This window comes from Pristis pectinata, chromosome 16 (assembly GCF_009764475.1).
Source record: "Pristis pectinata isolate sPriPec2 chromosome 16, sPriPec2.1.pri, whole genome shotgun sequence".
Classification (NCBI taxonomy): Eukaryota; Metazoa; Chordata; class Chondrichthyes; order Rhinopristiformes; family Pristidae; genus Pristis; species Pristis pectinata.
The window spans coordinates 44,470,650-44,497,054 of record NC_067420.1 but is presented as its reverse complement, the minus strand read 5'-3'; the positions used below and the strand labels follow the sequence as shown (position 1 = coordinate 44,497,054).

General features: G+C 40.6%; 1 protein-coding gene across 3 annotated transcripts in view; it reads right to left on the bottom strand.

The window, feature by feature from the left end:
- LOC127578983 (copine-1-like) overlaps positions 1–26,405 on the bottom strand; it is a 71,291-nt gene that overhangs the window by 26,327 nt on the left and 18,559 nt on the right. The gene's annotated exons all lie outside the window — the stretch shown is intronic.

Below are 26,405 nucleotides of genomic sequence, written 5' to 3'. Positions count from 1 at the left end.
TTCCCCATTCGTAACTCAGATGCTGTCTGGCCCGCTGAGAGTTTCTCGCCTTGTGTTTTTAAATCATATTTTTCTCCAATGCCACCTCCATTTTATGCAACTATTAGCACAATCTACCTTCAGATTGCCATAATTTAACTTCTTCACACTCGGACTTTTCATATTCTATCTCATAACTTCACTACTGCGTGTTTTCCATCTGCCACCTTTGTCCATTTGCCAACCCTTAGTGTCAAGATAAACTTCATTTTTAAACAAGTCTCAAGGCGTCCCAAAATAGTTCACAAAGACAACTAAACCGTAGACATTAGTATAATCCATAACTTTTAACAATACTCCACTCGTGATATCAAGGAATAAAGTATGGCTCAGAGCAGTACTCAGACAGAAGATGATGAGGTTCAAGTTCCACTCTAATTTAGACTGACACTTCATCGTTGTATCAAGGGAGAACTGTACCGTCAGAGGAACAGCAAGGAAGAATGTACTTGCTCTTAAATGATTGCAAGAGAACTGTTACACATTAACACTACACCCCTTCAGCTGCTAGAATAGCTTCAAAAGGTCTGGCTGTAATGCAAAAGGATTTCTTTTGCAAATTCTGGTACTGGTTCAGTGGGGCAAACAGACTCTACTGTGTCACACTAGGATTATGAATCGTGTGACAGTCTGCTCATGTCATTAGCTCCAGAGTCACATCACAATGTGCTAAAAGGAGGGGGAAATGAATTCCAAAATGTGCAATGACCCTTGCAGATGTATTTTGTGCTTTGTATTGTATTTTCTGTAAATAATACCAAAGTTAGAATCATGAAACAATACAGGAGGCTATTTGCCCCATTATATCTGTGCCAGTTGAGAAGAGCTCTCCAATTAGTCCAATTGTCCTGGTCATTCTCCATACCCTTGAAATACTCATCCAACTTCCTTTCAGTTAATTTTGAACCTATTTCCACTGCACTCAGGGACTTGTTTCAGAGCACAACAAAACTTTAGCTAAGTTTTATTTTACCTCACTTGAGCCATGGCAATTCCCTCAACCCCTTTTGGTTACCCAGGCTCTGGGTTTGGAAACAGCCATTCCTTATTTACACTATCAAACCTTTAATAATTACAAAATCTAAGTCACCCCTAACCTTCTTTGCTCCAAAGAGAACAATCCCAATTTCTCTAGCTTCACCATGCAACTAAAGTTCCTCATTCCCAGGACTAGTTCAACAAGTCTCCCTCACACTGAATTGATGTTTTATTGGGGAAAAGGTTACTTTATCAGATAAATCATTGACACATTTAACAAACCACATTTAAAATTTAAACCTCAATGTTTTCACTTGCAATATGTTACCTTATTACTAAATACTGTGTTCTGCATATTTCCTGAGAGCATCAAAAGCTTATTAGCCTAAATGTTGGTTCTCACTGAGTGTGATTGAACCCATGGGACAAAAAGGAATATCTGCATAAAAGACTGAACAGTTTACAAGAAAGGTGGCTTAGGAGAGAAAGATGGCTAGTTCATAATACAAAAGCACCAAGTTCTAGAGAAAGAAGGGAGTACATTTGAACCAAGGTGATTTTTCAAAACCCTACAAAAGTTCAGAAGGCAGTTCCAATTTCAAACAAAGAAGTTGAAGACCAATAGCATAATATTGTTCTTCTCATACAAAGAACAATTACACATGGAATGGATAGAAACACATTTTAGTTGGATGGGATTTCTGATGGTTATGTTAAAAAGGGCTAAAGGGAACCTTTCTGTATCTTACAAGTGATCCCCCTAAATTCCTATCTTCAGGGAACCTAGGTAGAGGCATTAAACCTTCAATCGGCTTAATTCAAAATCGGCAATGATCTTGGGTGCACTCTTGTGGAGTACTGTGTCCCTGCAGGGATAGACAGCCACCACATCAAGACACTGGAGGTGCAACTAAACACAGTATACCATGACCACAGCATTGAAGTCTGGTACAATCAAACTTTCCTTAAACATTAGAGAATCCTATAATTGGCTGCTTTTGCAAACCAATCACTCTCAATCCAACACAGAATGGAAATTTCAAAGCTATAGCTCAAACAAAGGAAACCACTATGGAAGAGAGTTCAAAAGTGGAAGAACAATGATACTGTTCATTGAGACCAATGTCACAAATAAACTCATCACCCATCCTAATGGCTCAACCTAGGCTTTCCACACAATATATGGTCAGCCCTGAAATGGTTACAAATCTACCAACCTCTCCTGTTGTACAACACAGCCTTCCAACAACAAAGGTTCATGGAGAGACTCATTTGATTTCTCAAAAGCCACCTCTTTGCAAAGGCAGAAATAGATGAAAATACCATTGCCTTCAAGACGCCAGCAGAGCCTTTGGCCAACTGATGAGACCAAAAACTCAAACCCAGCACAAAAGCCAACTTGATGGTTGTGATCTCTGCCCTCCTACATGCTTCTAAACCACCTACCTCAAGGCATTGGAGAGATATCTCCAATGCTGTCTCTGCAAAACACTCCAGAATTGTAAACCAACCTCAGCATCCTCTCCTAAGCTAACATTCTCAACACTGAGGCTCCCGTTACACTCAGTCAGCTCTGCTAGGCAGGCCATGTTGCTTACCCACCTGACCCCAGATTCCCAAAACAGACAAGAGACTGCAGATGCTGGAATCGGGAGCAAAACCAAAAACTGCTGGAGGGACTCAATGGGTCTAGCAAACTATTCTGAGCTCAGTCACAGGAAGAACTTAACTAAAGACAGTTAAGAATTATGTAACAGTGTGGTGCCATGTAAAGAAAGGAATACAGATATGATCCCAGGTTTCATTCCAGATGGGTTTTTTTTTTAAAAGATAAATACTTCACTGTTCACCAGTGATGAAAGGTTTTGATTGCAGATTCATCATGAGGTTGAATTTAAAGTCTAACCCCACCCCTTTTTTCTCCCTCCCCCATCACTCCTTTGTCTTCCTTTATTCCTGTAGCTCCCTTCCCACCTTGACCTGCCCATCTCCTCTCCTCCATCCTTTATTCCATGGTCCACTGTCCTCTCATACCGATTCCTCCTCCTTCAGCCCTTTGCCTCTTCCACCCATCACCTCAGCTTATTACATCTTCTCCCCCACCCACCTACCCTCCCCCTCTCACCTAGACTCACCTGTCACCTGCCTGTGTGTGCTCCTCCCCCACCTTCTTATTCTGGCTTCAGCCCTCTTCCTTCCCAGTCCTGATGAAGGGTCTCAGCCCGAAATGTCGACTGTTTATTTCCCTCCATAGATGCTGCCTGACCTGCTGAGTTCCTCCAGCACTTGTACAGCAGTGAAGGACAATAAAACTACCGACTAGCCTCCTGCACAAATGCAGGAAGACCTAGACACACAGATAAATGAAGTTAACTTGTGGTCATTCACTGAACAACTTCAGTACCAAGTTTGCAAACTTTCAGCTGGAACACTGCTCTGAATTTAATAAACCTGCATGATTTTCATGGAGCCACCAGGTTTATGGCCAGCAGCTGCACATGCACGTGAGACTGCTGGAAATGTTGATTCATGCAGCATATAGGACAGCCACCAAGGCCTGCCCATTCCATCCAAACTCACATCCAATCCCAAAGGTTGCTCTTTGACCTGTTAGTTACTAGCCGGGTTTACTGAAGTCGATCATGTCAATGGCCTCAACATTATAACTGTAACTATGCACTATACTTCAATTGCTGTAAAGCTCTTTGTGATGCCCTGAAAAAGGATGTGAAAGGCACTACAAAAATGCAAACTCTTCTGTTTTCCCTCTCTCTCCACGTGTGGAGCATCTACTTTGCTAAATCTCAGCGACACAGCAAAAAGTGAGTAGGAAGCAAAGCATCCACAGAGCTACAATTTAAACAAAAAGATTAAGCTGTAAGATGGAAAATAAAGTTCATCCGCATAAATCTTGTGATTGTTGAATTCGTATCTAGTACTCAGTTCATTTTATATCAGAAATATTAGCTACATCTTGATTCTCTAATTAGCTACATGCCCAGTATATGGTTCATCTCAGACAGTACTCAACACAATACCAATCCTCTATGACACCCTGACAGCACAGTGTAAAATCATGCATTCAGCAAGACCTTCTGCCCGGTTTAGCCCTACTAATCATTCTGATCCAATAATCAAATTCATTGAACCAAGCAGCCAACAATCCTCAGGAAAAAGAATAAACTTGCAAAATGTCTGATGAGCTGTTGTCACCTTCCCTGCCTTTGATCTGTCATGACACCTTAGGAATTGGAGGAGTTTCTGTTCATTGGGAAGTCCAAAGCTGTACTTTGGTCACTCTAACTCATTCCATTCCCAGAGCATCAGGCATTTCTTCCCTGCAGACACTATCTGAAGCAGAACCAGTCTGTCCGAAGCCGCTGTGCCCTCTTAAATCCTACACTGAGCTTCTATTCTACATCCTTCCCAATACCATGATAGCCAACATTCACCTCCTCTAATATCACCTATCTCAGCTCATCTGCTGATTGGAGTGAGGGATGGAAATTTATGGAAGAAACCAGAGATTGGGATTTAGGCACCCGAAAGCACAATGCCATCTAGTCCAGCAATACTCCAAGTCCTCAACTGTGTCCTCCATGGTCTTGCCCTCCCCTTTTTATCTCCACCCCTAGAACCACCCAAGAATTTTGAGAGTGTCCAGTTCTCCTCTTGAATATCGCCCATTTCCTTTGCTGCAGCATTGGCAACTGTGTCTGGAGCAGTTTGGGCACCAAGCTTCTGGATTCCCTCTCCAAATCTCTGCTCCTCACTGTCCTTCAACAAGGCACACTAATATCTACCTCACTGAATGTCACAACTCCTAACGTGGCATAGCACGTTAACATCTCTGTAAAGCATCTTGTTAATATTAAACAAGTTATTTTTGCTGAATGACTGGCTCATAAAAGCTTAAGAAATTTATGGCACAGAAGTCATTCACCACATGTCTGTTGCCTGTATAGCAACTACCCAGTCTCATTCTACTTCCCAGCTTTCAGGCACAGCCCTGAAGGTTACACCTCATCCAGGTATATTCCAAATGTGAGCATGTCTCCTATTCTTTTTATGTAGCATGCTCCACAGTTCCATCACTCTTTGGGTGAAAACAAAATTGTCCCAAATTCTCTCTAATCCTTCGAGTGATCACCTTAAATCGATGCCCATAGATTAGTGACATCTCAGGATTCATCACATAAACACAAATCATTTTGTTTGTTCCTAAGAAAATGAACCAATCCTTACATGTAACTAAATTTCCATGGTTTTTTGACTGCAATAATAAGGGAGTTAATTTCTGACCTTGTGTCTCAGTTTCCATGATCACATTAAATATTTCAAGCCTGTGTTGTATCAACTTCCACTAAAGTTGGATTTGAATCATCACTTCCTATCATAAAATTACTTGGACATGAGCTGCCACTTAATACTGGCAACTGATCACACTAAATACAGTATGCACTTCCAGATAAATGCCACTCTAGTTACATTAGTGTAATTGCTCATCACAAGGTACTTGCCATGGCACAGGCAACTGGTTACCATTTCCAAGCTTCACTTCAGGGATCTGAGCACAAACCTTGGATCAGCCCTCCCATTAGGGTATTGAAAGCATGCTGTATTGTCAAAGGCGACACCTTCTGTATCAGACATTAAAGCCAAAGCACCTGCTCTCAGGTGGAAGGAATCAATGAAAAGGACGAGCCCATATACCCATCATTCCGTGCATTCATCTCTCAATTCTATCTTTACCACCCTGATTTGGAAATATATCACCATCATTTCTGAGGATTGAAGGACAGCAGCAGCTCAAGGTCCATTTGGAATGGACAATAAGCACCAACACCAGCGACAACGACAGAATGAATAGGAACCTCTTGACCAAATAGACTTGACATATAAATTCTATTGATACAAGTCTTGAAAAGATCAATTGACCAAAGAGTCACAGTTTTGAGGAAACAGAGTTCCAGTTCCTGTGTGAAAACATACTTCCTGATTCTCCTCCAAAGCAGCCACTTTAACGTTGCAATGTCTCGTTCCAGATTCCACCACAAAGACTGCAGCAGAACGGGCAGTAAGTGCTGGCCCTGACACTGATGCCCACAACCAGTGTATGAATTTAAGTAGTTTCTACGTACCCTATCAAATCAGTTTGTCATCTTGTGAACAATATTTACTGCTTCACTTTGCTGTTTGTGGGAGCTTGTTGTATGTAAATTAGCTACAGTTCACCACACTGCAACAGAAACTGCACTTCCAAAAGTAAATGTTGTGAAGTGCTTTGAGATGTCCTGTGGTTGGGAAAAATACAGGACAACCAAGTTCTTGATTTACTCTATCAATTAAACATTATGTGGGAAAGTCATTCCATCTTAAATCATTACATAGTAAATTGCTGTTGATTACTGAAATAGGAGCAAGTCATTCAGCTCCTCAAGCCTGGGCCACCATTCAACAAGACCATAGCTGATCTACCATTTTCCTGCCCTATTCCCACCTCTCTCAAATCCCTTAATTTCCAGAAATCTATCAATGACTGCCACAGCTCTCAGGGATTGAATTCCAAAGATTCACCACCCTCTGAAGAAATTTCTTTTCAGTCCCTGATTCTGAGACTATGACCTCTGGGATCTAGACTCAAGCCAACAGAAACATTCTCCTTCCATCTACTTTGTTAAGCCCTCCAAGAATATTGTATGTTTCAATGAGGTGAGCAGAATATTTTGTTTCATTTACAGTTATGGTTTGATAATAGATCTCCCATTAATTCAGTACCTTTCAAGTTTAAATCTTTTCAATCTAGCAGTGAAAATATTAACATAATACATTATCAGGGAGGTGTGAGATTCATATCATAAATCGAGGTTTGACATCCACATCACCCTGATATAGTATCTTAGCCAAAACCCAAAGTGAACTTGATCAGTCTCCCAGATGACTGGTTCAGGAGAAGCCCCTTCAAGGCATGAACTTACTCCATCATTTAAAGAGATCTTAACTTAAAACTCCTCTTTAACTCCCTTTGATTCATATTTCTTGACATCTTACCCTAACTAAACTTGCCAATCTCAGCCTTGAATGCTCCAATTTACTCCCTGGTGTTCACAAAACTTTCCACAGGAAGAGTGTTCCATATTTCCACTGCACTTTCTGAAAAAAAACAGAACAGTATGGTATGGGAACAGGCCCTTCAGCCCACGAAGTGTGTGCTGAGCATGATACCAAATTAAACTAATCCCTTCTGCTTGCATGTGACCCATATCTCTCCATCTCCTGCTTAATCATGTACCTGAATGTGTTCCTGACATCATTCACCAACTGTCCCACCCAAATATTAAGATTAAAGCATGGAGTCATACAGCACAGAAACAGGCCCTTCAGCCCACCTTCTCCATGGTGCCCATTGTACTTATCCACACAAATCCCATTCAGCAGCATTAGGTTTGCAGCTCTTTATGCCGTGGCAAAGTATTTGTCTAGATGCTTCTTAAAACGTGCCCACTTGTTCTGCATTACCCCACCAGAGGAAATGGCATTCCCAACTTTAGCCTGCTGAATACACACACTAAGCAATCTGATCTCCACTTCCTAAATGAGGATTGATTTGCATGGGACTAAATTAGATCACTCTTTCCAAGAGTCAGTTCCAGCATGACGTGAAAATGGCCTGTTCTCTGCTGTGAAATTTTAGGATTCCAACCTTCCCTTACATTTTAATGAGGATTTTCCAAAGCTATCCATAGCTCTTTACACATCCCCACCGGACAGGGACACATGGGGCTCAACAGTGAGAGGCGCAAATCAGGAGCATCACTGATTGACTGGCAGGAGCAGATGGTATGGGTGCAATGGGTAAATTTAGCACCAAGGTCAGGAAGTGATTCATAAAACCAGCAATAACTATAAGGAAATGTGCTTCAGGATAGAAAACAGAGGCAAAAGTAATTTAAACAGCCAGCAGTATGGGAGGAGGCTGCTTGCATGAATAAACTAAGATGGTCCAAGTAGGGTGCTGTTCCATTTCAAGCAAGTGTTAAACCACTTCAAACGTGTAATTAATGATGGACACAGATCTAAAATGGGAACTGACTAGGTGGAGACATGACTCCTACAAGTTCACATCTGCCTCCAGAATGGCAAAGGCCATAGCAATTGTGCACAAGTGCTCTACCAGTCTCCAGAAATTATTTTAAACTTGCTGACTGTGTGGATTTTCTTAATCTAAAATACACAAATCAACAGGAAGTCAAAGTAATTTAATTTCCAAAGGTGTTAACAGCTCTTGGCACTCTTTATAGTACTAAGTTGTTTGAAACAGGATAAGGGGTCACCCATTTAGTGCTGAAGTGAGGAGGAATTTCTTCATTCAGATGGTTGGCAGTCTTTAGAATTCTCTAGCTTAGGTAGCTATTGGTCTCACTGAGCAAATTCAAAGCAGAGATCACTAGGATCTGGTTACCGGGGAAATCAAGAGATATGGCGATCTGGCAGGAAAGTGGAGATGGGTATGTTAGCCATAATCTTACTGAAGGAGCAGACAAGTGACTAAATGGACTTAGAAATACATTGTTATTCCTTCTTCATCACCGGGTTTGAATTGTGGAACATCCCACCCAACAGCACTGAGGAGTACTTTCACCAAAAGGACTGCATCAGTTCGAGGCAGATCACCACCACCACTTCAAGAGAAATTGGGGATGGATAATAAATTCTGACCTTACCATCACTTATAAAATGTACTCCTTCTTGGAATATCTGGCAACATCCTCATTAAAAGTGGCTGAGACACAAAACTGTCAAAATTGAAAATATCATTGTATGTCCCTTATTACTGGAATGAATGCACAGTCTTTTTCCCAGGATTGGGGAATCAAGAATGAAAGGACACAGGTGAGAGGGAAGAGATTTAATAGGAACCCAAGGGCAACTTTTTCACCCAGAGAGTGGTCTGTATATGAAATGAGCTGTCAGAGGAAATGGTTGAGGCAAGCACATTAACAACTTTTAAAAGATGCTTGGATAGGTACCTGGATAGGAAAGATTTAGAGGAATTTGAGCCAAACGTGGGCAAATGGGACTAGCTTAGATGGGCATCTTGGTCCACATGGACGAGCTGGTCTGAAGGGCCTCTTACCAAGCTGTAAGACTCCACTGACCTGGCCTTTTGTCCTCTTTTCAATATTGTCTGTGCTTTTACCCTTCAACTTTAGAGAGACAAGAAGTGGGCATTACAAGGTGTGTGTGATGGTTACATGAATTCTAGGAGGGCACCTGATAAAATCTCTTGAGGTTGTTAAAGTAGCTCATGGAACTGAAGGCACATTGATTTAGTTTGGAAAGTGACCGAGAGCAGCTATTAGTCCAGTTCCTAGATCTCAATTATGCAAAACTATTTTGACGTTAAGCATGTTTAATGTACTCCTTGGATCTCCTAAAACAATGTCATAGGCCCATTCAGCCCTACCCACATGTCCTACTTTTTAAGTGAGGTCATGACAGATCTGCATCACTTGCCCAACTGTTCCATATCCCTTTAATATGGTTTTGTGGTGAGAGCATCTCAAATTCCTCTGATTTTACAATGTTCACTCCTTACACACTCAACATTACTCTTTCTACTCTGTCAAGATGTAGAATCAGAAATTGATATGCCTTCTCAAGTGCTTTAACTATTTGGACTGATACCTTCAGGGATCTGTGGAAATGTACTTCATGATCCCTTTACTCCTCCACAGTTCTTATGAGTATTCCATGCCTCATTTGCCCTCCCCAAATGCATTACCCGACACTTCTTCAGACTGAATGCCACTTTCTTGTCTATGTGATCATTCCATTGATACCTTCATGCAGCTACACTTTCAATCACTGTCAATTGTAGCATCATTTGCAAATGACTTAATCATGGCCTTAACATTTATTGGTATTGGCTTATTGTCACGTGTACCGAGAGACAGTGAGAAACTGTTTGCATGCCATCCAGGCAGATCACGCCATACACATGTACACTGAGGTAGCAAAAGGAAAACAGGATGCAGAATCTAAGGTTGCAGCTACAGAGAAAGTACAGTGCAGGCAATCAAATAAAGTGCAAGGGCCATGATGAGGTAGATTGGGAGATCAAGAATTCATCTGTAGCATTTGAGAGGTTCATTCAAAAGTCTAACAGCAGCAGGATAGAAGCTGTCCTCAAGACCAGTGGTCTAAATTATAGATACATATTTTGGAAAAACAAGAGACCAAGAACTGAGCCCTGCAGAATCCCACCACACAGAACCTTCCTACTATTATCCTTCACTTTCAGTGACTGTCATTTTTGGACTTGCTGCTTTCTGTTGGACCCCAAATCCTAAGAACTTCCACATTGCCCTTTAACGTTTGCTATACAGCACAGAAACAGCCTCTTTAGCCCACTATTTCCTTGTCAACTATCAAGTACCCACCTATTCCCATTTATCAGCACTTGGACTATAGCCTTCCATGCATTGGTAATTCAAATGTTGGCCTTAGACATTGAGTGTACCTTACTCCACAATCTTCTCAGGCAGTGCATTCCAGGTTGCAACCACCCTCTGGTTGAAAAAGAAAATCATCAGATCCTCTCCACCCCTCTTCCTCCTTTACCCCATGTCTTCTGGTTTAAAACATCCCTTATGCAGAAGTTTCTCACCACTGACACTAGCCATGCCCATCATACCTCTATATCAGGTCACCGTCAGCCTCATCCATTCCAAGGAATACAAACCTAGCCTGTCCAGTCATCACCTCGTGTTTAGTTTATGCCATCTCTCTTCATAACTTTGGGGAAGCTGGAAACATGCTGGCAAATTTAAGCTATTCTTCCAAAGCCAATCTATTCCAATGTGCTGTGACCCAAACTATATACTATACTCCAAATATCTAACCAGGGGTTTGTCTAGCTGTGACAAAAAACTTGACTACTTTATATATTAGCCATCTAGTTCTAAAGGCCAACATTCCCCTTGCCCGATTTGTACCCGTCTACTCTGCTTTAGTGATTGGTGTAACTGAAGCCTGTAAAATTTCCTTGGCCTTTGATTTTCCTCCATCTCAAACCATCTTTCTTTGGTTCATAATGGATTGCCTCACACTTGCATTGAAATAGTTTCAGCCACTTGCTTAATCTCTCAAGATTACAAAAGCATGTCCTTGTTTACATCTCCAGTACAACTACCAACCTAAATACACATTCCTCAATTTAATTATCAGAATACTTGAGATAATTGAAGCCACCTACTGTGGAATCACTTCCACATCCATAACTCCTGCTTTATACTCCCTAACAAATCTTCTAACTAGGTCAATAATTTGGCTTTGTTAACATGAACTTTAATGGTAACTAACAACCTTCTGGAAGCCCATAAAAGATAAATCCAAATGTTGCCAGGACTGGAGGGCTTGAGTTGCAAGGAGAGACTGGAACTATTTTCCCGGGAGTGAAGGAGGACACGGGGTGACCTTCGAACTTTATAAAGATCATGAGGGGCACAGACAGGATAGAGAGTCACAGTCTTTTTCCCCAAAGATAGGGGAGTCTAAAACTAGAGGGTACAGGTCTAAGGTGAGAGGGGAAACATTTAGAGAGGACCCAAGGGGCAAGACTCCCCCCCCCCCCCCCCCCAACGAGGGTGGTGGCTATATGGAACAAGCTGCCAGAGATAGTGGTAGAGGCAGATAAAATTTACAATGTTTAAAAGACATTTCGACAGGTACATGGATAGGAAAGGTTTAGAGGGATGTGGGCCAAATGCAGGCAAATAGGACTAACTCAGGAAGACATCTTGGTTGGCACGAACAGTCAGGTAGAAGGGCCTGTTTCTGTGCTGTATAACTATGAATTCAACCCATCTACCAAAAATACAATTCAAAACAATATCATCTTGCTAAACATGCCATACATTCTGTTAGAACTTACACCTTTCTGTTGTCTTCAGGGAGTAGCTACAATGAAGGTTATGCCTCAGGGCTAGAGTCAGACTTAGTCATAGACCCTATTCCTCCCCATAGACTCCTGACAGATATCAATCAGGTTTTATATATAAAACTTTAATGGGCTAAAGTTTCTCCCTTCCCATGTTCCATTACCAAAAAACACTGGTAAATATTGCAAAACATTCTGTCAGAACAGGTTTATACCATTCAAAGTGATGTGAAACCTGTTAAATGCTGGGGGCCATTCAATTGACAATTCTTGGAACTCACTGGAGCCAATTCCACTCAATTAGGAAGGTGCTAACTAGATGAATTTCAACCTGTTGACACTCAGGTGATTAAAGCCTTTAGGCTGGGTGCTTTCAGTTTAACTTGAGTCACGGAATGCTTACAGCAGAGAAGGCGGCCATTTGGCTCATCAAATCCATAGCTGCACTACGCAAGAGCAATCCAGCTCATTACACTGACACCATCTCCCCAGAGCCCTGCAAATCCTTATTTCCACTTCCCTTTGAATACTACTATAGAATCCCCCTGCATTATGCATTTGGCGGTGTGCTCCAGTCCCTAACACTAACTGTACAAAAAGGGGTTTCCCCTCCTATCACTTTCAGTTTATTGGCCAAACATCTTCATTCCATCTACTGATTATAGTCTTCATGATATTGAACATCCATCAGATCCCTTCACAACCTCCTCTGCTTCAAGAGCACCACAACCTCTCCAATCTTTCTACATAACTAAGTTCCTTTATCCATGGAAATGGTTCTATAAATCTCTCTGAACCCTCTAACTTCGTCTCATTGTACTTCAAGTTTGGTGCCCACAATTGGACACAACAATTTAGTTGTGACAGAACCAGTTTACTCTAAAGGTTTATCAGTCTTTCTTGCTCTTTTACTTTCTTGATAGTTTTTTTTGATGAAGCATCAATGAGGGAAGTGTAGTTGATGTGGTATATACAGACTTCCAAAAGACACTTGATAAAGCACCACAGAGTCTTCTCAAAATTTATGCTCACAGAATAAATGATGCTGTAGCAGCATGGATAGAACTTAGCAATATAGGAAACAACAGTAAAGCTGGAGGTAGAGTTGCCTGAGAGCTGGCATTAAGACCAAGCCCAGGGTCCAGTATGCTATTTCAACAAACGACACACGAATCTCCAGATATATCTGTTCTTGTACCCTTTTTAGGACTATGCCATCTAGGTGATATTGCCTCATCTCATTCTTCCTAATAAAATCTACCATACATTTCTCAGTATTAAACTTCATCTACTCACTCACTGCCCACCCATTCCAACAGCCTGTCTATAGCTCCTCAAAGTCTGTTATTATCTACATCATAGTTACTATGCTTCCAAGTTTGGAAATTTTGCCCTGCACACCCAAGTCATCAATATACAATATCTAAGCAAATTAAGAATATTTTCCATCAGCTTCAATCTTGCTGAGTAGCCTAACGTGTCATTCCATCCGACATCTTTTGAGTCCATATCAACCACATCAATTGTACTTCCCCGACTGATCTACTCTTACTTCGTCAAGAAACTCTAAGTTAGATATGACTTGTCTTTAAACATATCAATGTCAGCTTTCTCTGACCAATCCACAATAGGCTAAGTGACCATTAACTCTGTCCTTAATTTGTTTTGTGCTTCTAAGGGTCATAGAATCACAAAGAAATAGAGCACAGAAACAGGCCCTTAGTCCACACCAATCATCAAACACCCATTTTTACACTAATCCTACCCCTAAACCATTTCACCCCACATTCCCATCAACTCCCCTCAGATTCTAGCCCTCACCTACACACTAGGAGCAATTAACCTACCAAACCACAGGTTTTTCTGATGTGGGAAGAAATCCAAGTGGTCACAGTTAGAGCGTGCAAACTCCACAAGACAGCAGAGGTCAGAATTGAACCCAGCTTGCTGGAACTCAGGAAGCAGCTATACTAACTCTGCTACCCCAAGATAAAACATCTAAAAGGTAGCACAGTAGTAGCCCATTGGTTCCATATACAAAATTATTTCAGGTGTAAAACCTAATCTGAAGATAGAAAAATCAATAGGAAGTCCCATTTGCATTTTTCTTTTAGTTGGTTTTTCATTTGGTTGAGAGATTTGTGAGAGGAAGATCTGTTTATAAAATTAAAACTCTTGAAGGAGGAACCAAGCACTGCTGATTTATAAACTAGTACATTACAGGGAACTGATCGTTTGTGCCTGGCACAGTAGTTCAATAATTTAGTAACTGGACTATTAATCCCTAGGCCTCATCAAGAGGTACAAGTTCAAATTTCACCATGGCAGCTGGAAAATTTGTTCAATTAATTAAATAAATCTAGAATAAAAAGCTAGCATCAGTAACCACCAGATTCTGATCTAAAACCCATCTTGTGTTATATATCTTTTAGGGAAAACTATCTTCCATGTTTCCCTGGTTAGGTTTGTGATTCCAGACTCTTAACTGCTCTCTGAAACAGCTGCTCAAGCCTAAATTATTGAGTGAGCTACTTGATCTTAAAGAATTTAGGGATCGACAATAAATGCTATCCCTGCAACTGTTCAAATCCTGTGAATAAGTAGACATTGCAATAAATTACTGACTTAAAGGACTCACGCAACAATATTTTAAATGTGTTTGTCACATCGATTCTAATCTGTCCAATCTCAACCTTGGATACATAAAATTGAACAGAACTAGTTGTTGTCCAAATGACTCAAAAGTAAAATCTTAGTGAGAAAGTGACTCCAATGCATGGTACTGGGTTCAGGTCTGCTGTGCTCTTAATGCATCTCAACATTAGCTGTTGCACATCTCCCAGATCAATCTTCTTCTCTCTGAACCAGGAGTATGGTGGTCAACCAGTGTGGAATAAGCAGAATGAGGCACGTCACAGTTTGTAATTTCAGGGACTTGGCAAATCTCTGGTGTGTATACACTTCTACAGCTGGCAACAAATGCAAGAGGAGACAAATTATCAGAATGCATCATCTTACATAAAAGTGCAGTGATTATACTTTAAACATTAGACAAATCTTATTTGGGAAGATCAAAGACATCAATTCCAGTTCACCCACAATCTGTTACTTCACCAATACCCTGGCTGTCATGCCTCATCTGACTTGGAACCCAGTCTCTGACTCACATTCATTGCATTACCAAGACTCTACTTCTCCCCGTTTCAGCTCACTGTTGAATTCTTCATCTATGCCTTTGCTACATCATGCCCCAATTCTTTCATGGTTCTTGCAATGTAGCTCCCCAATTTTATTCAGTCTATCATTGACAGTGATACCTTCAGCTGCCACGACCCTAAAGCTCTATCTTTCAATGATGCTCCTTAAAATGAACAACTTCACCAAACTATTGGTTATTTACTCCAATTTCTTGTATCCAGGTGTCAAAATTTGTTTAATAATCACTAAAAGAAGATATTTTACTGCATCATAGGCATTCATAAATCTAAATTTGGTGGTGTTGTTGAAATATAAAGCTTGCCACCTACAAGAGAAATGTGTGCACTAGCTCCCCCAACTGGATTAAGTATTTAATTACTGATTTGCAGTCATCCAAGTCAGCTCCAAAATTCTCGTTTTTAAATAACCTTGTAGTAAAGATTCACTGTTGATTTCCTTCTTCACAACTCCTTCAGTTCCCTTACATCTTGTTTGTGCAATTAAATTCAACACAATTGTTCTTTCAGGGGTATGTGTTCTTGGAACCAGAGACAATATTTGCATCAGTTTTCTTTCTGAGAGTTAGTTGTATCATTTCTTTCACTGTCACACAAGAAAATAGCAGGAGTAGGCCACCAGGTCCTTCAAGCCCGCCCCACTATCTCATATGATCCTTGCTGATCTATGCTGGCCTCAACTTCTCTTCTGTGCCACTTCCCCATACCCCTCTATTCCTCAAGCTATCAAATGCTTATCCACCTCCACTTTAAATACTTATGATCCTGCTTCCCCTACCTGCCAGGGTAGAACATTCCTGAGATTCACCATCCCCTGCGAGAAATTTTTTTTACGAACCTCAATTTTAAATGACTGGCCCCTTATCTTGTAGCTACAACATCTCAATATCAATCCTGTCAAGCCCTTTAGGATCTTATATAAGGTCTCCCCTCATTCTTCTAAACTCCAAAGGAATACAGACTCAAACTGTCTAGACTCCGAGAGGACAATCCTCTCATCCCAAGAATTAGCCCGGTGAATCTCCTTTGGACTACCTCCAAAATGTTACTTTTTTTTAGGCAAGGGGACCAAAACTGCCTGTGGTATTCCAGGTGACACTTCAACACCCTGTACAATTGCAACGAAGCCTCCCTATTTTTAATCTCCAACCCTTTTGCAAGGCCAAAATGCTGCTTGCTTTTTTAACTACCTGTTGGACCCGTTTGCATTGAGTGTTTCGTGCACTAGAATATCTAGACCCCTCTGTACTTCACTCATTTGCAGTCTCTCTCCATTTAGAGAATAATCTCCCTATTGATTCACCAAAGTGCATGACCTTGCACTTCCCCACATTAAACTCCACAAAGTCTTTTGCCCACTCACTCAATTTATAAGCTGTTGCAGAATCAGAGTCCTTACCACAACATGCCATTCCACCTATTTTCATAGCATCAGCAAATCTGGAAACCTTGCATACTGTTCCTTACTCCAGGTCCTTAATGTTAATAGTGAACAAATGTGGGTCAAAAACTGATTCCTGTGGTATTCCACTGATTATATCCCTCCAGTCTGAAAAGGACCCATTTACTCCAACTGTTTTTTTATGAGACAGCCAGTTTTGTCCGATACCATGGGCTTTTAAGTTATGCACCAGCCTCTTATGTGGCGCCTTGACAAATGGACATCTAAATACACTACATCTACAGGTTCCCCTCTATCAACTGTCCCTGTTATATCCTCAGAATTCAAGCAACTTTAGCAGACAGAATTTCTCTCTCAAGATCATGTTGGCAAGATTTAATTATATCCAGCTTTCCTAAAAGATTCACTATTTCCTCTGATTATTGACTCTCACATCTTGCCAACAATTGCTATTAAACTAACATTATGTATGGAATCAGTGACTGAAAATACTCTTTGAGTTCAAGAGAAGAAAATAAGTCACAAAGTACTTTAAAAGTCAAAGAAAACCCAAGGATGAAAAATTACTAACTCAATGCATGGAGAAAACAGAAAAGTTTAAATTAAATGGAGTTGGCAGGTTTATGGTCTGATTATGATCAGCAGATGTAAAAGCTGACAGCCCATCTTTAAATACACGATAAGCTAACCTTGTTTAAAATCTCATTGGTGCCTGGATGTGATGCTCTTTTAATCGCAAGGAACTTGAGTTAATCAAACATGATCTTTCACCTTCACAAAGTGCCCTTAAGTGTTTATACTAGTTGATGAGTTACACATCAATCTCTGGCCTGGTTCAATTCTGATGAATGCCTTTAAATGAATCCATATATCAGATGCTAACCACATATTTCTGCAGTGTTTTGGCAAGTCACAATTCTCAAGTGCCAATGCTCAAAATTCTCACATTCTATGGTCCAGACATTGAAAGTCAGAATTGTATCACTCTTATTTTATTCGTTATAACCATATTCACAAGGCTTAACTAATAAATTCAGTAAGTGTTTGCCGAACAACCTTTTAAAAGTTTAGATAAGCAGGTAATTAATATGCAATCTCGTTTTGATTTTTTTGTGGGTACTTATAAATAGCTCGAGCTCTGCTCAGGAAACTGAGCCACCGATAGCACTTCTTGTTTCTGGTCGAAAACAAGGAGCAATTCCTTTTTAGGAATGCAAGATACAATGGGTGCCTTTCCGTTTCAGCCTCATCCCTTAAATCTGAAACATTATAAAAAACAAATTGTTCATAAATGTTTCAGATGGTCAAATGTACAGACTTAGTTTAATAAAGTTAACTGGGGTGGCCAAGGTTGCTGGATTGTGCATACACAGGAAACTAATGATGGCAGGGCTGATTATAGGAAGATTCAGCAGATTAGTTATGGGGTGCCATCAGCGGCTTATTGTACAGCACTTTCATTAGGAAGGTAGAGGGTCACATTAAATGACAAATAGTCACAACCTCACTTTAATGTAGCAAAATATCCCATAGAAATGAAATTTGATACCAAGTTTGGTTATTGAGGTGGTTTCCAGGAATATCCTAAAAGGAAGCAAAGAAGAGAACACCAGAGTCTCAGCCATAGCCATGCCTTCAGCTGTCAATCATTAAATTAAAATCAATATACACAAAAGATCAGATTAGAATGAGTTCACATATTGCAACAGCATTTCATTAAATTTTTTAAAAATGCAACAGCATCTGGATAAGCTAAGCAAAAGCAGCAGCAGACGCAAATCTAATCAAAATTAATTTTAGGGTTAATGCAGCCTTAGTTTGGAGATGCTTGACCAGACACTGCAGTTTTGGATTTGGTTAGAGAACCGAAACTCAGTTTGCATCATGAGAATAGCTAGGCTGGAATGGTTTTCTTAGGAATTAAGGCAACTGAGGAAGATTTGAGTATTAAATGAGGGTGAACAGGAAAGAAGTACTTCCCCCCAGCAGAGAGGTCAATAAGTGCATGGAGGTAATGGGTGGATGAAGTAAAGGGAACTTCATTTGTTCTCCAGAGAATAGAGTGCTCATTGCCTGGTAGGGTGGTTGAGGAAGAATCACAAAGAATACCTGGACATGCACCTCCGGTGCTGTATCTCACTAGGCCATGGATCGAGAGCTAGGAAGTGGCATTAGACTCAATAGCACCCTTTGGACACCATGGACCCAAGGCTACCTCCTGTGTGGTGAATTTCTAATGAACCATTGATATAATTAAGGATCATGCTGGAATTAGGTTACATTGATTTTCAAATTTAGCACAAAATGCATGGTGAAGAAATGCTATACAACGCAAGCATGGTTTTGGTGCAGTGTGGGCAATGCATTGGGACATGTAATTACGAGTTTCACATACACATTGTGCATAAATGCAAATTGCTTTTCCTGTACTTTCGTTGCCATGTGTCACTTTTATTATCCAACAAGCCGTGCTGGCTCTAATATATTTAATAAGTCAAGAGAAATTACTTGACAAACTTTGAGCCTCAGTTTACAGATCAGATCACCTGGTTGAGGCAGACTGCTTCTGGAGACACCAGTTTCTTTGCAGGTATTGGGATATTAGGAAGGAATTCACCATTAAAAAAAATCTTCAATACGCAAAAGCTGGTGATGACTATTGCAGATCTGACAATTTGCATAGTGTTGATTCTATCAGCAGACAGAATACTGCATGATCAGACTATTACAGCATAACAGTGGGTCTTTTGGCCCATTATGCCTGTGGTGGTTCTTTGAAAGCTAAACAATTTATTCCTCTCTCCCTGCCCTCACCTTTTAGCCCTGTCTCTCTCCAATTATTTATCCAATGCCACTTTGAAACCTACATTGAGTCCATTTTTGTCATTCTACTTGGCTGATGGAAATAAAAAATGATGAATAATCATGGCGATGGAAATAAAGATCTCACTGTAATTCCAGCTTCAAATGTAATACCTTAAAATAAATGAATTTTATAGCATTAAAAGAGACCTTTCAGCCCCTTGCATTTAAGTCCAGAGCTATCTAGTCAAGTCCTACTTCATACCTCGATCGAGAGCTTTGTCAACTACTGCAGTGCAAGTAGTCATGAAGGTACTTTTTAAATGCAAATACCAGAGGGCATAGGTTTAAGATGAGAGGGGCAAAGTTTAAAGGAGATTTGGGATTTTTGTTTTAAATGCACTGTGGTAAATGCCTGGAACACCGGGGAGGTGGTAGAAGCAGATACAATAGCAACATTTAAGTTATTTAGAAAGACACTTGAACAGTCAGGAAATAGAGGGATATAGATTAGTGCAGGTAAATGGGATTAGTTTAGATTGGGGCACAGGGCCTGTTCCGGTGCTGTTCTGTCCTATGTTCCTCCAGACCACATTCAATTAGCCATTTTTCTGCCCACCTGTCCAGTTCATTGACATCACCTTCTTTCTTCCCCATTAATAAATCAAAAAGTCCAACTTCTGGATCTTTGGCAAACATCAATGCAGTACAGATTTCAGCCCAAATCAATGATGTACATCACAAAGGGAAATGGACTTAAAACACCCTGCAGTACCCCACTGCAAGCAGGCTTCCAGTTGCTCAGACTCTCGCTGACCATTATTAGCCATTGCTGCCCATCCACTGAACCAACTTTAGATCCAGCTCACTTCCCCTCACCCCACAGTTCCCAAGTTGTTTTATTGTTCTGATCCATCTGGTATTAGGAAACTTGCGACTATCATATTTCAATTGATGTGATGTTCCCCTAACAAATCCCTGTTGACTTCTGTTGATTGTTGGCTTGCTAAACTAGGATTTATACTTTTCTCAGAATTCCCCACTCCCCCCCATGTTCCCTGGATACTGGTCCTTCTAAGTGGAAGGAATTTCACATCATTCACTCTATTAAACTAGTTTGTGATTTTTAAAAACATCCATCAAATCGCTCCTTACCATTCTCTGCTCCAAGGTGACAGTCCCTGTTCCTCCCGCCACATTTGAAGCCCCTCATCCCTGGTACAGTTCTCATGTCTTGGTTTTACATCTCTCCTTAGTACAATGCCCAGACTTGGAACCATTAGATCAGCTGAAGACTGACCAGGGATTTATGAAAGGTTTAGTGCAGCATTTCTTTTGTGCCTAATTATAAAGCTAAGACCTTTTTCTTAAACTCTCACCACGGCACCTCCAAAGCCTTCAGCATCCAGGTGTGTTCCCGAGTACCCTTAAAAAATGCACCATTTACATTGAATTTTCCTCAAAATATGTAACTTCAGAATTGTTTATTAAATGTCTGCCTGCCCATTTGATATTCTATATACTCAAGCTTTTCAGCATCCTCTTTACAGTTTTCAAAGTTTGTCGACATCATACTTCATAAACATAACACCCACGAGCCATTAATATTGAAAGACGATGGTCTGAACACCAACTCCTGGAAAATACCAATGTAAACTTCCTTCAGTCTGGGAATAACTATCCCCAGCACTATTGATTTCTACCAATTGGAATAATCCAATTCTTTTAGCTAATTCTGTATGTGTGCTCCCTTTGGCCCAAGGTTAAGTGATGAGGCAGGTTATCTGCAATGAAATCTACTATACTGCACTGTTCAGATTAAATAAACCACCTATATTCACGGGGATTTAAAACGCAGTGATAAATCAGTGGGCATCACCTGCTACATTCAACAGGGTCCTCAAACGGAATGGACCCATTACTGCCGGTATGCGACTATTTCACTACCGAGTGAGATATAGATGTAGCCAATCTTCTAAAACTGGAGGAATTACATTGACACAATTATCTTCCTGTGGATGAGAGAATATTTTAAAATATATTGTTCTTCTGTTGCTCTAACTTATTAGACGGGAACTATTAAAGGGAAGGTCAATCTTTGCATTGAGTGACTGATCTCTGTCCTTAATCCTACTGTTAGCGATTCTGCTTCCTACAGTTGTCGCTGGTGGAAATCTCCGTATTAGCCAGGTCAGGATGTGGTTGATACTCCCCGCAAACTAATCAAATTGGGAGCGGGAGGGTGTGGAAAGCTGACAATTAAGTTAATCCCTCTCCTGTACTTCAGTCTGTACAGCATATAACATCGCAGTGTCTCATGACTGCCACTGGTCCTTCTGAAAGAGGAAATGGCTTCTCTGAGAATGGGCAGCATTCCCTCCGAGGCCTGGTGTCGGCACAGTGCATACAGTAACCAACCTTACACCTGGTGGGCGGGCAGCGTTACCTACAGACACGCTAGGAAGATTTGTAAGCAACTTTCGAAGTGATCAAATAGACTTATGGTGATGAGAATCAAATGTCAAATCTCTAAATGAATGAAATATAACGACACCACAGCGCAGAAAGCACTTTAATTTGCTACAGTACTCGCTGTGGAATAATGGTTCTATCTCCATACAGCTTCCTCTTGGGTTTTAGCCGACATGACGTTCAATCTTTGTTATTGTCTTTCCATTACCTGATCTTGGAAACCCTTACGCAGCTTTTTGTTTAAAGCTGTTTATAGCTCAACATTCCCTCTGATTATAGTGTATTTTGACGAGTTGTGTCTTTTTTGGCCTGCTTCTCGCCCTCCCCAATTTATTTCCAACTCTTAGGCAACTGTTGCACACAAATTCTTCTGTTCAGACGTAGCTTATGGCACCGGCATCTTCTCTCTTATAGAAGCTGTCCGAGTATTTCCAACGATGCTTATTGTATAAAAAGTCTGCATCCAAATTAGGATGTCTATAGTGTTCAAAAACACACCGCCCCTGCCCAAAAAAAAGCAAACATGCGGGTAGCTTTTACCTTAGAATCCTCATAGTACGTACAGCCGGAAAACAAAATTGGATGTAGAGGGATAAAATTAGTCACCGTGATCGAGGTCAGTTGAATAGGGTGGGTCTATTTTTGTGAAGCAGTATTCCCACCTTCCTATGGAAGCAAAGACGCCGAGGAACGTTTTCACACAATGCTGTTACAACAGGGCGACGATGTTGGCGTGTCGTATTAATAGGTAACTTGACCAGTGAAAAAGCAAAACTCAAGCCAATGCACTAACCACAATGTTCATCAGCAACCTGGCGCTGGCTCTTTTATTTCCTTTCGAAATTCAATTTTTAAGCGGCGCACGTTTGTCTCAAATGACCGCCAAAGCAGCTACTTCAACCATTGTTAAATCTCAAGACTTTTTTCACTGGTTTACACCTTCATTTAATTCTATTTGAACCGGTCAGCTAGCGCGGAACGACGAACGAGCGCCAAGTGAATGCAGAGGGTTTATACCACACCATTGGCTCATGATTTCTTACGGAGGTTGTCACACCAGACAATCTCCCGAAGAGAATAAATGGACTGTTTGGATAATTGGCACTTGCTCGTGAAAAAGGCCCGCATGAGATGGGCCTGGGTCAATCGTGCTAATAGATACTAATTCTAATTACAGAATTCCCAGCAAGTTTTATCCTCCAATTTGCTGGGCCATTTTTATCAAAATTCAACAGACTGCACTCATTAACAATTAGCTAGGAAAGCAGTAGAAGCGTTACAGATGGCTGCGGCTCCTCGGGTTAAAGATGGATTCTTAAACAAAAAGCTCACCAGTAACCTGAACAATGTGGCAAAGGATTATTGAGACCTCGGAATCACATCTAGACCAAGCAAATCCTTTCAGGAGGCGCCAGAGGTAAACATTTGAGGTTAAATTTGAAATAAAAACTGGCCCCAATCTCGGGCAAAGTTAGTTATTGCACTTGAACAGGAAGGGGGAGTGTTTGAAGGCTGGGGGTAAAACCTATTGTAACCGAGGATGAGAGTTTTACTTCGCCGCTAAACTCGGATAAAATTGTTTCTTAATCACATAGGAGCACATTATTTGATCACAGCAGTGTGTGTACTTGTGAAGAAACGCTAGCAAGATGCACAGTACATCTGGAGGAAAAGATAGGACACTGAACTCTGCCGTACAAATAGAAGTGTGTGGAAGTTACAGCTCATTAGATATAGTGTTTGTGTTCACTTTCACGTGGACATTCTGGCAATATTTTAAAATGTAGAAATTAGAACACTTGGGACCATAAAGTGGTTTGCTTTAGTGATTTCAACAGCATATTTGATAAATATCTCCTAACCTGGGAAGCTTTAAGCAAAGCCTTTGACAAGGTCCAAAAGTTACTATTCAATGGGGTCTAGGACAATTTAGCAAACTGGAACCACAATCAGCTCAGGTGATAGGAAACAGAGGGTGATCAGAAACCAGTGATGCACCACAGGGATCACTGCGATTTGTTATACAATGCAGGTGTAATTAGCAAGTGTGCAGATCACATAAAAAGTGGTTTTTGATACTAAGGAGGGTAGTCTTGAGCTACAGAATTGAGTTGGTAAAGTGGGCAAAGAAATGGCAAAAAGGAATTTTCATCCTGAAAAATGTAAGCCAATGCATTTTAGTAGGACTAAAGGCTAGAATGCATACAATGAATGGTAGGATCCTCCAAAACAGAGGTACACAAAGGTCTCTCTGTTCAACTCCAAGGATCCCCAAAGGTGCCTATACTGGTAGTTAAGGCATACAGGATACTTGCTTCATGAACCAGGGCACAGAATACAACAGCAAGTAATGGTACAACTATGTAAAAGTGGTTAGCCACAGCTGTTGTATGGTGCAGTTCCAGTCACCACACTTGAGGAAGGATGAGGTTGTATTGGTGGACAGGCTGGGTTTGTTTCCCTGGAGAAGGCTGAAGGGTCCACATTGAAATATACAAAATTGAGGGATGTAGATGGTAAGAAATTTTTCCCCTTAAGGAGGTGACTACAAAGTGAGTGCATAGATTAGAAAGGAGAGGAGATTGAGGGATTCAATGAAGATTTTTTGTTACCCAGTGATGGTTGAAATACAAATCCACTGTGAGGGGTTGTAGGAGGCAGATGTCTTAACAATAGGTGCATTTAGGTATTTAGATGAGCACTTGCAACTTCATGCCATCAAAATCTACAAGTACAGGACACTGGAGTTACTGCAGATGGGTACTTGATGGCTGGCATGGACACACTGGGCTGTATACCTCTGACTAATTATGACAGAAGGTAGAGTATACCACACCTTGCAAATGAAGCAATGCACCAGCCAGATGCACTATATACACATCCTCCAACTCTCCCAGACTTGCTCAGTTGTTCTTCAGTTCTTTGAAGGTTCAAATGCACAATCCAAAGGTTACATTGAAATTACTATGGAAACATTAGAGATTATGGGATAGCTGCTATAGTCACAAAAAAAAAAGCAACATGTTGCCAATAACTTGGAATGAAAATAGCTGCAAATGCATTCTTCCTCCAGAATCCACAGTAATTGTGCTCCAGAACCAAAGGATGCACAGTGGAAACATGAGTACATTATGCAATTTCAGTCACTCAAGTTCCCCACCAGTTAAGAGAATTGTTCAATGGCACCAGACTAAATGATCATGAACACTACTGGACAAAAACATCCAACTGACATGCTAATGGCCTGCACAGGGCAAGTGGGAACTGTCATCCCAACTCAGTTATAGCCTGCACTCTTCCACACTACATGGTTGACTCTTACTGCAGTCTCAAGCAGTCAAGCCACACTCTGTTGTAATGTTTGCTATGTATGGTGCAAACTACCACTATTCAGTGGCAAAGCTGCTTATAATTGCATCTGTATTCTAAGAGATGCAAAGACTTCTGCCCAACAAGATACAAGGAAATATCAAATTTCTATCAGTGAGTTTATTCAACCAATCCTCCTCAAACATACATCAACCTACCTTTCCCAGCTGCCATCAGCACAATGACTTTGCAAGTCTGATTACTGCAGTTAAACAGCAATCAAGATGCAGGAATTTCACACGGCAGCTAACTAAGCCAAAGTTCTCAAAAGTCGAAGCCTTGAAAGTGGAGCTGGCATCAACTAACAGTGGCACAGAAAGGGAGTACAATTTGAATAGGTAGAATATTCCTCAGTAAATTTCCTTCATATAAATACACTTTTGCACTTAATTGGGTACATTCCTCCTGATCCAATGGCTCCATACGTGTCAACTGCAATACATTCACAATTCAATGGCTTGTCAGCTCATACTAAACAGAAATGCAGAACAGTTCACTAATCAACAGTATAATCGATAATCAGATGGTACAAGTGTTGTAAAATATCCTGTTGAGTTTCATTCACAAGATGAGCACCTTTACCAAAGCAGTTTTTATCTTAACCATTTGAACACCACATTGAGAAATACCACAGCTTTATTTAATCATATGCAAAGATGAAATATTTGTGAGAAAGACAATCAGCCGTGCCAGCCAGTGTTAGATCATTAAAGGAAATCAACTTTTATAAGATAATAACCATGAAATGGAAGCCTTTCTGTGCCAAGTTGAAAAAGAGAAAGACGGAACAAGCTCAAGAAATAGACAAATGCATCTGGAATTATCTAAAACTGATACCTTGGAATTACTTAAAACCAATACCCATTCTGCTGATGATCAAAATCAGCATTGATTTTCTATGAAGTACAAAATTTGCCACTATACAAGCAATGTATTTTTGAGATACGCACCCTATGTATTCCACATAAACCCAAAGCCCGTTAACAAATGAATCATCATGTAAAAAAGTTTGCAATGAAACCAGACTATCCAGTGCACAAAATGCCTTTTAATTCAGAGAGAAAACAACCAGGAACTGCAAAACGGTCAGCACAATGTTGAAAGTAGCACACCAGTGTCTTTCCAGCAATGTCAATGAGCAGGCAAAGTAAATCAGACACAAGCAATTTAAACACATGAAACAACA